Source organism: Macrotis lagotis, chromosome 7 (assembly GCF_037893015.1).
Source record: "Macrotis lagotis isolate mMagLag1 chromosome 7, bilby.v1.9.chrom.fasta, whole genome shotgun sequence".
Classification (NCBI taxonomy): Eukaryota; Metazoa; Chordata; class Mammalia; order Peramelemorphia; family Peramelidae; genus Macrotis; species Macrotis lagotis.
In genome coordinates, this window is record NC_133664.1 from 146,811,943 (window position 1) to 146,825,054 (window position 13,112).

General features: G+C 33.9%; 1 pseudogene; it reads left to right on the forward strand.

Moving 5' to 3' along the window:
- The first annotated feature begins 1,084 nt into the window (after window positions 1–1,084).
- Window positions 1,085–1,853, forward strand: LOC141493867 (transcriptional repressor protein YY1-like; annotated as a pseudogene).
- The last annotated feature ends 11,259 nt before the right edge of the window (window positions 1,854–13,112 follow it).

Genomic DNA, 13,112 nt, shown 5'->3' on the forward strand with positions numbered 1-13,112 from the left:
GCTAATCATATAACTGTTAATTCTAACTATTATAGAGTAGCATCCAAAAGGAGAAAACTTAGGGATTTTACATGCTTTGCTTTGTTTATGAAGATATTCTGCTAATATGGTCAATATATAGAGGTAACTTGAAGTTCTTAGAAATGGCAATGATTTCTTTCTTGGTCAATAGTTTCATTTCTAAATCTTATTAGAAAATAATTGTACTTATCTACAAGTTGCTTTATTGACATTAGGCATTCAGGAAATGGATAGTGAAAGATCCCATGTCTTTGGGCTAACTGAACCTCTCCTTTGGTCTTATTAACACTATTTTATGGTAATAAGAGAAATACACATCAAAATAACCCTGAATTTCACTCTATACCATGAAAATTGGCAAAAATGACAATAAATATTAATAGCAAATGTTAGGTGGGATTGTATAAGAATAGAAATTCTAACAGATTGGTTGGAACTGTAAAATAATAAAGCCATTTTGAAAAGGAATTTGAACTTATGCAAATAAAGTGACTAATATATTCATATTTTAAACAGGGATGCCTTTATTTAACTTATATGTTAAAGTAGCTGTCAATAAAAAATAATCCAATATACTCAATAATATTTAGAGAAGCACATTTTTGATAGCTGAAATTTAGAAGTGAAGCAGATAACAATTAGGAAACAAATGTAAAAGTATCACACATACGTTAAATGGGATATTTCTCTACTATAAGAAATAATGTGTGATGAATACAAAGAAATATGAAAAGATCCATATGAACTGATGGACAGTAAACAGATCATGAAAACAATAAAGCAATCTGCATGTAGACTACAACAATATGACTTGGGGAGTAGGGTGGTAATTACACACTAAAAAATTGAAAGTAAATCTGATGAAACTATAAAGATCAATCAGACCATGAATGAAAAGAGATGATAAAATATTTCCACCATATGCCTTCTTAAAAGTATTTCACATTGTACATGCTTTTGTATTTTTTCAATTGTTGACCACTGGTACTGACTCCCCCCCCCCCTTTAAAAGACACTCTTTGGGGCGGGCAGCGGCAGCGGTCCAAGTTGAGCAAAAGGAAGTGGGAGCAGAAGCAGGTGCAGATCAAGACCTTGGAGGGGGAGTTTTCCGTCACCATGTAGGCCTCAGGCCATACCCCATGCCTGGAACAGGCTCCCTCCACATTTCCGTCTGCTGAAGTCCTTCTCTTCCTTCAAGACTCAGATGATAAAAAAAGACATTGACCATGAGACAGTGGTGGAAGAACAGATCATTGGAGAGAATTCACCTCCTGATTATTCTGAGTACATGACAGCCAAGAAACTCCCTCCTGGAGGAATACCAGGCATTGACCTCTCAGATCCTAAGCAACTGGCTGAATTTGCTAGAATGAAGGCAAGAAAAATAAAAGATGATACTCCAAGAACAATAGCTTGCTCTCATAAAGGATGCACAAAGATGTTCAGGGATAACTCTGCCATGAGAAAACATCTGCACACCCATGGTCCTAGAGTCCACATATGTGCAGAATGTGGAAAGGCTTTTGTTGAGAGTTCAAAACTAAAATGGCATCAACTGGTTCATACTGGAGAGAAGCCCTTTCAGTGAACGTTCGAAGGCTGTGGGAAGCGCTTTTCACTGAACTTCAATTTACGCACACATGTGCAAATTCATACTGGAGACAGGCCTTATGTTTGCCCCTTCGACAGCTGTAATAAGAAGTTTGCTCAGTCAACTAACCTGAAATCTCACATCTTAACACATGCTAAGGCCAAAAACAACCAGTGAAAAGGAGAGGGAAGAATGTTCTCGAACTCGAGAAGCATCTTAGAGGAGTATGATTGGAAATAAATATGCCTCTCCTTTGTATATTGTTTCTAGGAAAGATTTTTTTTTAAAAAATTGAATCCTACACACCTAAAGGACATGTTTTGATAAAGTAGTAAAAGTAAAAACAAAAAAAAAAACTTTTAAGATGCTCTATCTTGCTCTGTAGCCCAGTTTCAAGAACATAGTGTTTTGTAAAGTGCAGCCCCCAGTAGGAGACTAATTCATGAACTTGCATCAAAAAGACAATTCTTTATATGACAGTGCTAAAAAATGGAATTCTTTTCACATTCTTATAAATATGAAGCTCACCTGTTGCTTACAATTTTTTTAATTTTGTATTTTCCAGGTGTGCTTATTGTACACTTCTTGGGGTTATGCTTAGTAATGCTATGTGTGATTTTTTCCGGAGGTTGATAACTTTGCTTGCAGTAGATTTTCTTTAAAAGAATGGGCAGTTACATGCATACTTCAAAAGTATTTTCCTGTAAGAAAACGTTATATAGGTTTTGTTTGCTATCTTAATTTTGGTTGTATTCTTGGATGTTAACACATTTTGTATAATTGTATCATATAGCTGTATTGAAATCATGTAGTATCAAATATTAGATGTGATTTAATAGTGTTAATCAATTTAAACCCATTTTAGTCAATTTTTTTTTTGGAAAAATACTGCCAGATGCCAATGTTCTGTGTAATTTCTCTATGCCTGTTCAGTTACAGAAAGTGGTGCTCAGTTGTAGAATATATTGTACAGGCATTGACTTTTTATTAACACCCAGTATGTACATCCCATGTAATAGAAAGGGCAACAATAAAATAATGTCCCAAAGAAAGAAATGGCAGAAAATGATCTGTAAGCACAGTCTTCTTTTTTTTTGTTGTCCAAAATAATAATTCTTGAGCCTCCCAGAAATTAGAAGCTAAATAAAGCTACTCAAGTTTCCTTTAAAAAAAAAATAAAAGATACTCTTTGTCATATGAGATGGCTTTATGGGAAGAACAGGGGGATACTTAAGGAAGTATAAGAAAAAGAAAATATCAATAAAGACTTTTTAAAAGTCCACTATTTGCTAAACAATTGGATTACAAATTCACTGCAAAAGAATCAGCTTTCATAAAAATTAGATAGTGCTTTTATGTGGACAATATTCATAGATATGTGTATATTAACAAATACTAGACACTTAATAAGTACTTGATCATCAATAGATTGAAATTTAAGTGGGAGAGAAGATGAACTTGTCCTAGAGAACAATAAATGAACATGAATCTTGCATTCTCATATTTTAATAATTTTCTAATTATTTCTAGAACATATCAAACTTCTTACAGAAGAGTTAGATCAGTATTCCAAAGATCTGAAGTTTTGTTGTATAGTTATTCTTGTCAATAAGATAGATCTCAAACTTCTGTAATTTAATGGACATTTGTCCAAAATTGATGAGACCAAAACCAACAATAACATTATGCTTTGCCCAACTTGTTGATTAGCCTTCAAGAATTTATTCAGGGTCAGCTGGGTGGCACAGTGGATAGCACACTGACCTTGAAGTCAGGAGAACCTGAGTTCAAAGCTGGCATCAGACATTTAATAATTATCTAGCTGTGTGACCTTGGGCAAGTCACTTAAACATATTGGCTTGCAAAAACAAAACAAAAAAAGAATTTATTCAACCCATTCCTTGGGGAAAAGACATTCAATTTATTACTGAGTCCATATTGGAAGTTAACTTTTCTCTTATACAGTCAAGAGTTAGCAATCTTTAAAAACACAGACAAAATTGTCATCACACCGTAAGACATCATAATATGATGTTAGTGGAGCTTAACAAAATCAACAACAATTTTCAACAAATCCATTGCAGTTTATTACTATTGTATTCATTGACTTCTAGAGAACTAGAGCTTTTTTTTTAATTCTCATAATGTTCATTTCAGGAGTTTAATAATAACTTTTGCTATTTTTTAAAAATGAGATTTCATTTAATTCAACATTAATAGTAATGTTGAGTCAATATTTAAAAAAATATATGCCTACTTTACAATGTATGAATATAGAAAGGATTTGTGACTTTATCAGTATGGGAACCTCCTGTGGGAATTCCCTCAATTGATATAAATGAATCGTAACTTCTTCATGATGTAATTTGTATGGCCAGGGGAGTGCTTGAGTCAAAATAGAGATAGGGTAAGTGATTTTCCCAGCTAGTAAAGTGTCAGAGATACTTAAATGCAGGTCTTGTCAACTTTATTATTATAATAATTACTCATATTCTGATTATTCTTTAGTTTATAACATACTTCTTCACACCAATCCTGTGAGTTAATCAACACACATATTTTTTCAAACAAATTGAGGCTAATACAGGTTCAGTATTAAAGAGTTTGTATGAGAGGAACTTAACTAAGGTTTCTTGAGCCAAAATAATACCCTTTCCACTAAGTCATGCTGCCTCTCTGTAGCACTATGCTGTATTATATGCATGTGAATGGAGTTGGGATTCTTGGGGTATAGTTGTGATGGAAAATATACAAGAAATTTTATCTTCCCCTTCTCTATTCTACTCTTCCACATTCTACTACCTTTCACTATCTAGCCCCTTTATAATTTTCAAAACCACTGGATCAGTGTTGAGGTATTGTGAGGCAGTGAAAAGGAAAGAAGCCTTAGAGTAAAACTGGAAGATTTGATTTTAAATTGAAACACTGTCACTCACTACTTGTGTAGCTTTGAGCAAGTGACAAAGTCATCTCTAAAGAAAAAATGTTGGTATAGATGGCCCATGAACTTCTAAATCTATATCTCTGGCTCTAATTAGAGAGATAGGTGATAATTTCCATCCAGCAACAAAAAATTAGCATGAAAAGAGAAGCATTATAATGTTTTATATGCTTAGAGCTGCAATTCAAATCCTTATCTCTTCAGTTATCAGACTTTTTGCTTGTGCATGTGACCTTGAGGAATGCTTTTCATTTGTTTGTTTTTAACATGGTTTCTTAATCTGTAAAATCAGAATCATAATAATGTTTTCTAGCTCTACCTACCTACCTAGAGAAGAGTCAAGGGTGTATTGGGATTAAAATTAGGAAGTTTTGCATTCAAATATAGCTTCAATTAACTGGATGATCATGGTAAATCCCATAACTTCAATGTTACTCCATTTCTCTAACTACATACAGTTCTCTAACAACATGTAGTTAATCCTATATAGAAAAATATCTCATCACCCAGGGTTTTGTGAGAATCAGATGAAATTAAACCTGTAAAGCACTTATCAGAGATCCTCAAAAAAGTAAGTACTTAATAAATGCTTATTCCATGCCTTAGCTCACAGAACTTGAGGCCAATTAATCTGATAGCCATATAGAGGGTGAAGGGAAGAAGAAAAAGACCAAAGACATTCTGGACCCTTTCTTATTGAGTATTGTCCCAAACCCAGTGGTCTTAATTAATAAGGTCTCTGTATTTATATGACTCTTTAAAGTTTACAAATTTCTTTCATTGCAATAGCTTTACATACGTTTTCTAATTTATATTCTAAAATATAATAAAATAGTTTTCTTTGCACAACAAGAAGAGAAGATTAATGTAGGTTGGAGTGATTAAGACTTAGAAATGAAACCTGAGCTAGGTATTTAAAAGAAAGTAACATTTAGATTGGTAGTATGTCCTTCTTAGCCTTCATTCATTCATTAAAATCCTTAAATTTTAATATATGTAAATCAATATGTTAAGCAATATTAAGAAATTGTCCCTAATCCCTCAGTATATATCATAAACTTGGATGGGGGCAGGAGGAAGGGAATGTACATGGAAATTTTTTGTAAATTGAGAACAGTCTGCCTAGAGGAAAACAGTTTGTATTGGATAACACTGGGACATATTATAAAAAAGGTGGTTTGGGACCAAATTTCAGAATACCTTGAGTTCCAAGCTCAGTAGTTTTTTTTATTCTTTCCTGTAAGCAGTAGGGGCATATTTCATCATTTTCAATATTTTCTCTCATTATTTCCTGATATGAAACTATTATTTTCATATCAATGCCCTCTATCCTATTACTTTGTTTATGAATAAATGTCATTCTTTCCTGCCCTAATTCTTCTTATTGCTATTTTCTCTTGCTATTTTTTTTAATCTCTGTTCTAGTTCTATGTAAATATAAGTTACTGGTGGTAATCACTGTTACCTCTTCATACTCCCTTGTGTCCATTTTCCTCAATTTTTTTCCTAATCCCAACTCCTACTTTTCTTCTTCCTTCTCATTTTTGTCTCATCTTTTATTTTCTTGTTCTTTTTCTTCTCCCACCCCTTTGGAATCATATTTCAGCAATAAGACATAAATGAGAAATGTTTCTATTTTCTTGTCTACCAAAAACTTTGGGGAATGAAAAAGAGCATATTTGTGATTATTTATAGTGAGTTGAAGATTAGTAATTTCCACTCTATATTATGCCAAAACACCTTCTCAATTTATCCTACATAGATAATAAACTTAAGTAAAACTAACATCAGATTAAATGAAAACTAGTCAAAATTATTTTGAGTACTGTATAGAAAAAGCAATACTTTTTTTTTCAACTTTGCAACTGATTGTTTTGTTTTGAGCAAATATTCTGGGCATAAATTCATCTGAGAGAAAAATGAAGATCCTTATCAGAAATTTGATGAATTGGAGATGCCTTCCATACATTGTTGAAAAAACTAGATAAATTTCAGTTGCACATTTCATTAAAGGAGTTCATGTATTTCTGAGAATTTTCATCTCCCTCTCCACCCAGTTTGCCCTTGGAAAGTCACTTAGTAGTTGTAACATAAAATGAAGATTCATGGCTAGAGAACTAACAGTGAAATGAACTTTCCAATCAAATACTAATATATTTTTTAGATTTTTGCAAGGCAGTGGGATTAAGTGACTAGCCAAGATCAAATAGCTAAGCAATTACTAAGTGTCTGAGACCAGATTTGAATTCAGGTCCTCCTGAATTCAGGGTTGGTGCTCTATCCACTGTGCCAACTAGCCACACTGAAATATTTTTATGAGAATTCTAGTTTTTTCATTTTCAAATTATGCTTTTAGTGCAGTATTTCTTTTTTACATTTAATAGAGAGTCATTCATTACTTATTCTTAACTAGGGAATTGCTTGCTTTTGGAAAGTGAGAGAAAATATTGGAAGATAGTGTTTGACATAAATGAATAGCAAAATGTTTTATGGGAAAACATATGTTAAATTTTTATCTATTTCCATACTGTTTCTAATTTTTGCTTATACAATCTAAGGAAGATAAAAGGAATGTGACAAGAGTTCAGAGAACCATAAACCCTAAAGAATGAGAAAATAAATCCAATGAAAAAAAAGCTATTCAAATTTTGAGAAGAAATTAAAGTGAAGGATGACTTTATAGTAGGAAATATGTTGTACAGATTTTTCAAAAGAATACATTTCATTCATTCATTTATTCATTCATTCATTCATTCATAATTTCTTATTGCACTCCTGTATGATACAAGACTGTCTAAAGATTCATGATGACTACTTTCATGAAGGAATACCAAAAAATGATGTTAATAAATTCAAAAAAGCTGCATAAGGGACTTGGAGCAGTTAGGTTGCAAAATGGTTAGAGCAGTGGGCTTGATATCAGGAAGACTCATCTTTATGAGTTCAGAAAGGGTCTCGGATAGTTAGTAGCTTAACCCTGCTTTCCTCTGCTTCCTCATCTGTGAAATGAGCTGGAGAAGGAAATGAGCAAAGCAACCCAGCATTTTTGACAAGAAAACCCTAAATGAGATCACAAATAGTCAGGCATGACTAAAAAAATGACTAAACAAATAAGGAACTAAAATAAATCTGAGATAGAATTTCTTTAGAATTAATGCTTCCAGTAAGAAAGGTTAGGGATGATGGGGTATTTTAATTGTACTTTAAAATATGGGCAGGAAATCAACAGGCAAAGAGAAGGAAAAAAGACATTCATGATATATAGACCAACATCATCAAAGGTAGAAGAATGGGAAAGTATAATAGTGTTCATTCAAGTGACAATGAATAGTCTATCTTGACTACAGCTTAGAATGTATGGAGGGAAATGTTCTGACACATTTCAAAAGACAGGGTGTAGTTGTCAGTTATTGTATCAGCAATTATGGAAAAATATCCTAAATATCTAAGAATTGGAAAAATTCAAATTAAATAAAGTCTATGGTTCTTCTTCAATTCTATCAGAATGGCAAAGATTACAAAAAATTGAAAATGCAAACAAAAGGAATATTAAGGTACTTTTTAGGAATTTGCAAAGTAACTGCTCTGGAATGACATTTTAAAGTGTTCAATAAATGATTAATTTGTGTATACCTAGCACATCACTACCAGACTTGTATCAATAAAGATAACAAAGAAAGAGAGAAATTATATGTATGTATGTATAATATATTAATTATATATACAAAATATTTATAATGCGGTTGGCCATTTTGCATTTGTTTTGGGCTTGTTTCAAAGAATTGGAAACTAAGGAATTGCCCCTCAGTTGGGGAATGATTGAAGAGGTTATGTTATTGAATATAATTAAATATTTTTTTGTCATAAGAAATGACAAGAGGAAAAGTTTTCATAGAAACTTCTTTGAACTGACAAATATATAAACAATCAAGAAAATCTGCTTTAAAAGATCTGGCATCAAAAAAGTGGCCAACTATGACTCTAACATTCAGTACTTACTAGAAGCCACTTTGAGGCTTGAAGAGTTTTCTTAGAATTATTCAGAAGAATATAAATTATTTTGTTTGTTTCTGGGTCAAAATTATATAACCCTTAGAATATCAGGCCTATAATCAATTTGAGTTTCACATAAAGAATTGAAAATTCCAAAGCAATGATATCTTAATTGCTATTTTTGTATTTCTCAATGATACAGATTTCCCTTGGACTTCTCGATGCTCAAGAAACTCATATTCTCTGGCCTCCAGAACTCTGGCAAAGGTTGGAATCTATTCTGCCCCCAGAGCAGGAACCAGTTCCATTGAAGGAAAAATAACCTGTATCTATTTACATGACCTGCTTGAATTGCAAGAACAAAATTTTAAAATGGTGGAAGGGGAGGAGAGGAAGAGAAAGGGAAAATGTGGGGGAACAGAAAATTCAAAATTAGCTGAGATCACAAAGCATTCACACCTCAGTACATGATTTCATGTCAGACTAAATACACAGCCAAAACATGTCAAATATGCCCTTATTCATATCAAAGATCAAAACAAACATTTAAAAAAGCACAGATCATTGTGTCTATTTTGATAGCGCAGCATCATAAATTTGGTGATATTGTTTGTTTATGCTTCTTACCCTGATAATTTTGGGGGTTTGGTTTGTGTTTTGCTTACTGAAAGATCCTGAACTAATGTTGACCATATGATATTCATTTACAATATGGAAAAACTGATTTTGACATACACAACTTAATACAACATTCTTATTGTACTGCAATTGTCTTGATTCATTGGGTAGAAAGACCATGGTGATCTCTGATAAAAATAAACAAACAAATTAAAAAACTTGCCTCTTTTATTATTGATGTTTACATCATTTCAATATTTTAATTATTACCAAAGCTTTACATTCAAATATTACACAGAATCTGGCTGATGGTTTCAGAGGAGAGTAATTACACTAATGGAGAATCAATTTTTCCAATACCCATTGAAATTTTATTCCTTATTAGTCCCAGACTTCTGAGGTGATCTCATTCTTGTGGTCATTAATACATTGCACATTAATTAGCATGAGCTCATGTTGTCACTCAATCTAGTAGAAGACATCAGAAATCCAGAGCAGGGAACTTAGAGATCATTTAGTCTAGTCATCATGTCCACTTCTGAGCAAACTGAGGATCAGAGGTAAAGTGATGACCAGGATCGCATATTTAGATAAAAATCTGAGCCCAGATTGTCAAACTTCAAACTCAGAGCTTGTTCTGTTCATAAGCTTACAATGCCAACTCTATCTTTAAGTTTTGGCAAGAATAGGAAAAAGGCTAATGAGTCTCTTAGTATTAATGACAACCTGGTGTGCTGCAAAGAGGAACTTATCATGAACTCAGAAGACCTTTCTTCAAAACACGGCTCTCCTATTCCCTATAACCTTGACCTTGGGCAAGTTATTTAATTAAAATTGGAGCATTAGAAAAGATGACTTCCAACTTCTTTCATCACCTAAATTTATAATCTTTTGAATCTATTTACAAGGCATTATCAGTATTATAAGAATTTCTCAGTATAATTCCATTCAGCAAATAAAATGGGTCCTTACTAAATTATACTGTTTTTGTGGGGGTTTATTTTTTTAAGGCAAGGGAATATATATCAATATGAAGATCATGTTTTTTAGGGTTTTTTTTTTGCAAGGCAATGGGGTTAAGTGGCTTGCCCAAGGCCACACAGCTAGGCAATTATTAAGTGTCTGAGGCTGGATTTAAACTCAGGTATTCCTGACACCAGGGCCCATGCTCTATCCACTGTGCCACCTAGCTTCTCTGAAGATAATGTTTTGAAAGTTGTCTCTGATCATTATGATTGCTTATGTATTAGCAGAGCATAGTACTTTTGTCAAATCAGTATATCATCTAACTATAGACAGTATTCCAGAGAACTGTGATATTTATCAATATTTATATGTCAAAATGCAAATATGCAGATATGATTTTCCTTAAAATTTAGAAATTTGGGGGGTCAAAGTATGTAGCTGAAAATTTTATGTTGATTTTTTAAAAAATCTACAATCAAGATGTCCCCTTTGAATTAGAAAATTTGACTCTGAAACTTAGAAAGACAAAGACTATCACTACAGGCTTGGGTATCCTTACCATATAGGGGATAATTGAGGCCTTGAGATTTGATGATTATTGTCAAAAAGGAAGAGGAAAGAATATTTTTTTTGTTTATTTTTGCAAGTCAATGGGGTGAAGTGACTTGCTCAAGGTCACACAACTAAGTAATTATTTTATGTCTGAGAATGCATTTGAACTCATGTCCTCCTGATTCCAGGACAGGTGCTCTAGCCACTGCACGACCAGGCTGCTCCATTGTAATGGGTATTAGAGAACTTTGAGCATCAAAGAAAAAAAAGAACAGCATAAAAGGAATCAGAGAGGTAGGGGATGAAACATGAAAGCCAGGTTTTATAAAACTCTTGAGAATTTTAAGGAAAAAAGTCAATGAACACTTTTAAATTTTCTAAGTTAAAGAACAAGAGAAAGCAATTGAAGGTGTTAATATATCTCTTTGTAATCCCAGAGAGAACATTATTGTTGAGAGGTAGGATAAAAAAGTATAAGAAATGACATGGAGGTTTAGAAATGAATGAAAAAGAGTTAAACACTATATAAACTTTATACAAGATTGAAATTTTAAAGAAGTGTTATTTAGAAACTCATAATGAAAGAAAATGGCAAATACTATTGCCAAATAAAAATATTATCTGATCACACAGCAAACCTTTCTTAAATAATTATTAAACATCAAGTATTAAACTAAGTGCAAATGATGAAAAGAAAAGATGAAATTCTACATGATCAGTTATTAACCTGCTGTTCATGAACTTGCTTTAAAATATTTTGATACCTCAATTTCAAAATCAGTTTCCTTTGTGATAATATATTTTATATGCCTTCAAAAATATGATTCTGAGAATAGATTTTTCTATGCTGCCAAAACAGATTAATAACACACATACAAAAATGGTGAACTCTAGAATAGATTGCAATTGATTCTCTTTAAAAACTACACATTTTATGAAGACTTCCGGCCAAGATGGTGGAGAGAAGAAAGGCACAGTTCTAAAGTCTCCTGATCTCTTCCCCATCTTTCACATGAAACAAACCTCTTAAAAGAAATCCAACCCACAAAACCTAGAAAGAAAAACCAGGAGAAAGAACATCTACCTCAGCATTTGTCTCCAGCAGCAACTTTGGCCAAATTCGGGCTGGTGAGTCTGGGCTCAGAGGGAGGATCAGCCCTAGATCAGCCAGATAAACGGCTGAATTGGAGCCAGGAGTCTGAGGGCCCCAGAGCCAGACCTGCTGGATCAGGGTGGGGCTGGATCTCGGGGTGTGAGTCCACAGGGGAGCAGAGGCACTGGTGTTGGAGCTGTCCCCCAGGAGATCCTGGACAGGGCATGGGGGAGAATTCTGGAGCAAGAAGGCTTCTGACAGTATCCCTGGGCTCCTCTGTTCTGAGTCCCATTATAACTCAGACTCTTTCCCTTACAAACAAATGCAAACTACTTCTGCCTCAGGCCCAGGTGTGTGAGCAGAAGGACCAGCCCAGCTGAAGAATGACCTCAGGCCAGGGTAAAGCCCACCATTGATTGAAGGAAAAAGAATTCAATAGCTCCAACCCCTCCCTTCAAGGAAAGGGAGAAGGCCTCAGCCAAGGTTATAGACACTCCAGCAAAAGCAACCAACACATCCTACTGGCCAGCCAAAGAAACTGCACTCAGTGAGTAAGCCTTTAGAGATCCCAAGCCCCTGTGAACCAGCCCCTCCCCAAATCATGTCTTAGCAAAATGAAGAAGGGTCAATGGAAAGGTGGATCCATGGAAAAATTCTTGGAAGGGAAAGACCCTAACTCAGACAGACCTGGAACCTCTGAGGAGAATACAATCTGGTGTTCAGCACAGAAAGTCTTCCTTGAAGAAATGAGGAAGCAGTATAAAAATTTGGAAGAGACAATTAATGCCTTGCAACAAGAAAACAAAACTTTAGAAAGTACAATTGGACAAATACAAAATGAGAATAAAACTCTCAGATCTTCAAATGGGCAAATGCAAAAAGAAATTAATTCTCTCAAAACCTCAATGGGTCAAATGGAAAGCTCTTTCAAAAGTAGAATTGACCAACTGGAAAAGGAGTTGCAAAAGGTTAATGAAGAAAATTCCTCCCACCCCCAAAAAGAATGGCATCTACAGAAACTAATGACTCCATGAGACAGCAAAAGTCAGTTAAACAAAATTAAAAAATAGAAAAAATGGAAGCAAATGTAAAATACCTCATCAACAAAACCACTGACCTTGAGAATAGATTGAGGAGGGGTAACCTGAAAATTACAGGACTTCCTGAAAACATTGAAGAGAAAAAAAGCTTGGACTTAATATTACAGGATCTAGTGATGGAAAACTGCCCTGATATCATGGAATCAGAGGGCAAAGTAGTGATTGAAAGAGTACATGGTGGGGATCCACCAGAAAAAGATCCTAAAATGAAAACACCAAGAAATGTTGTGGCCAAAC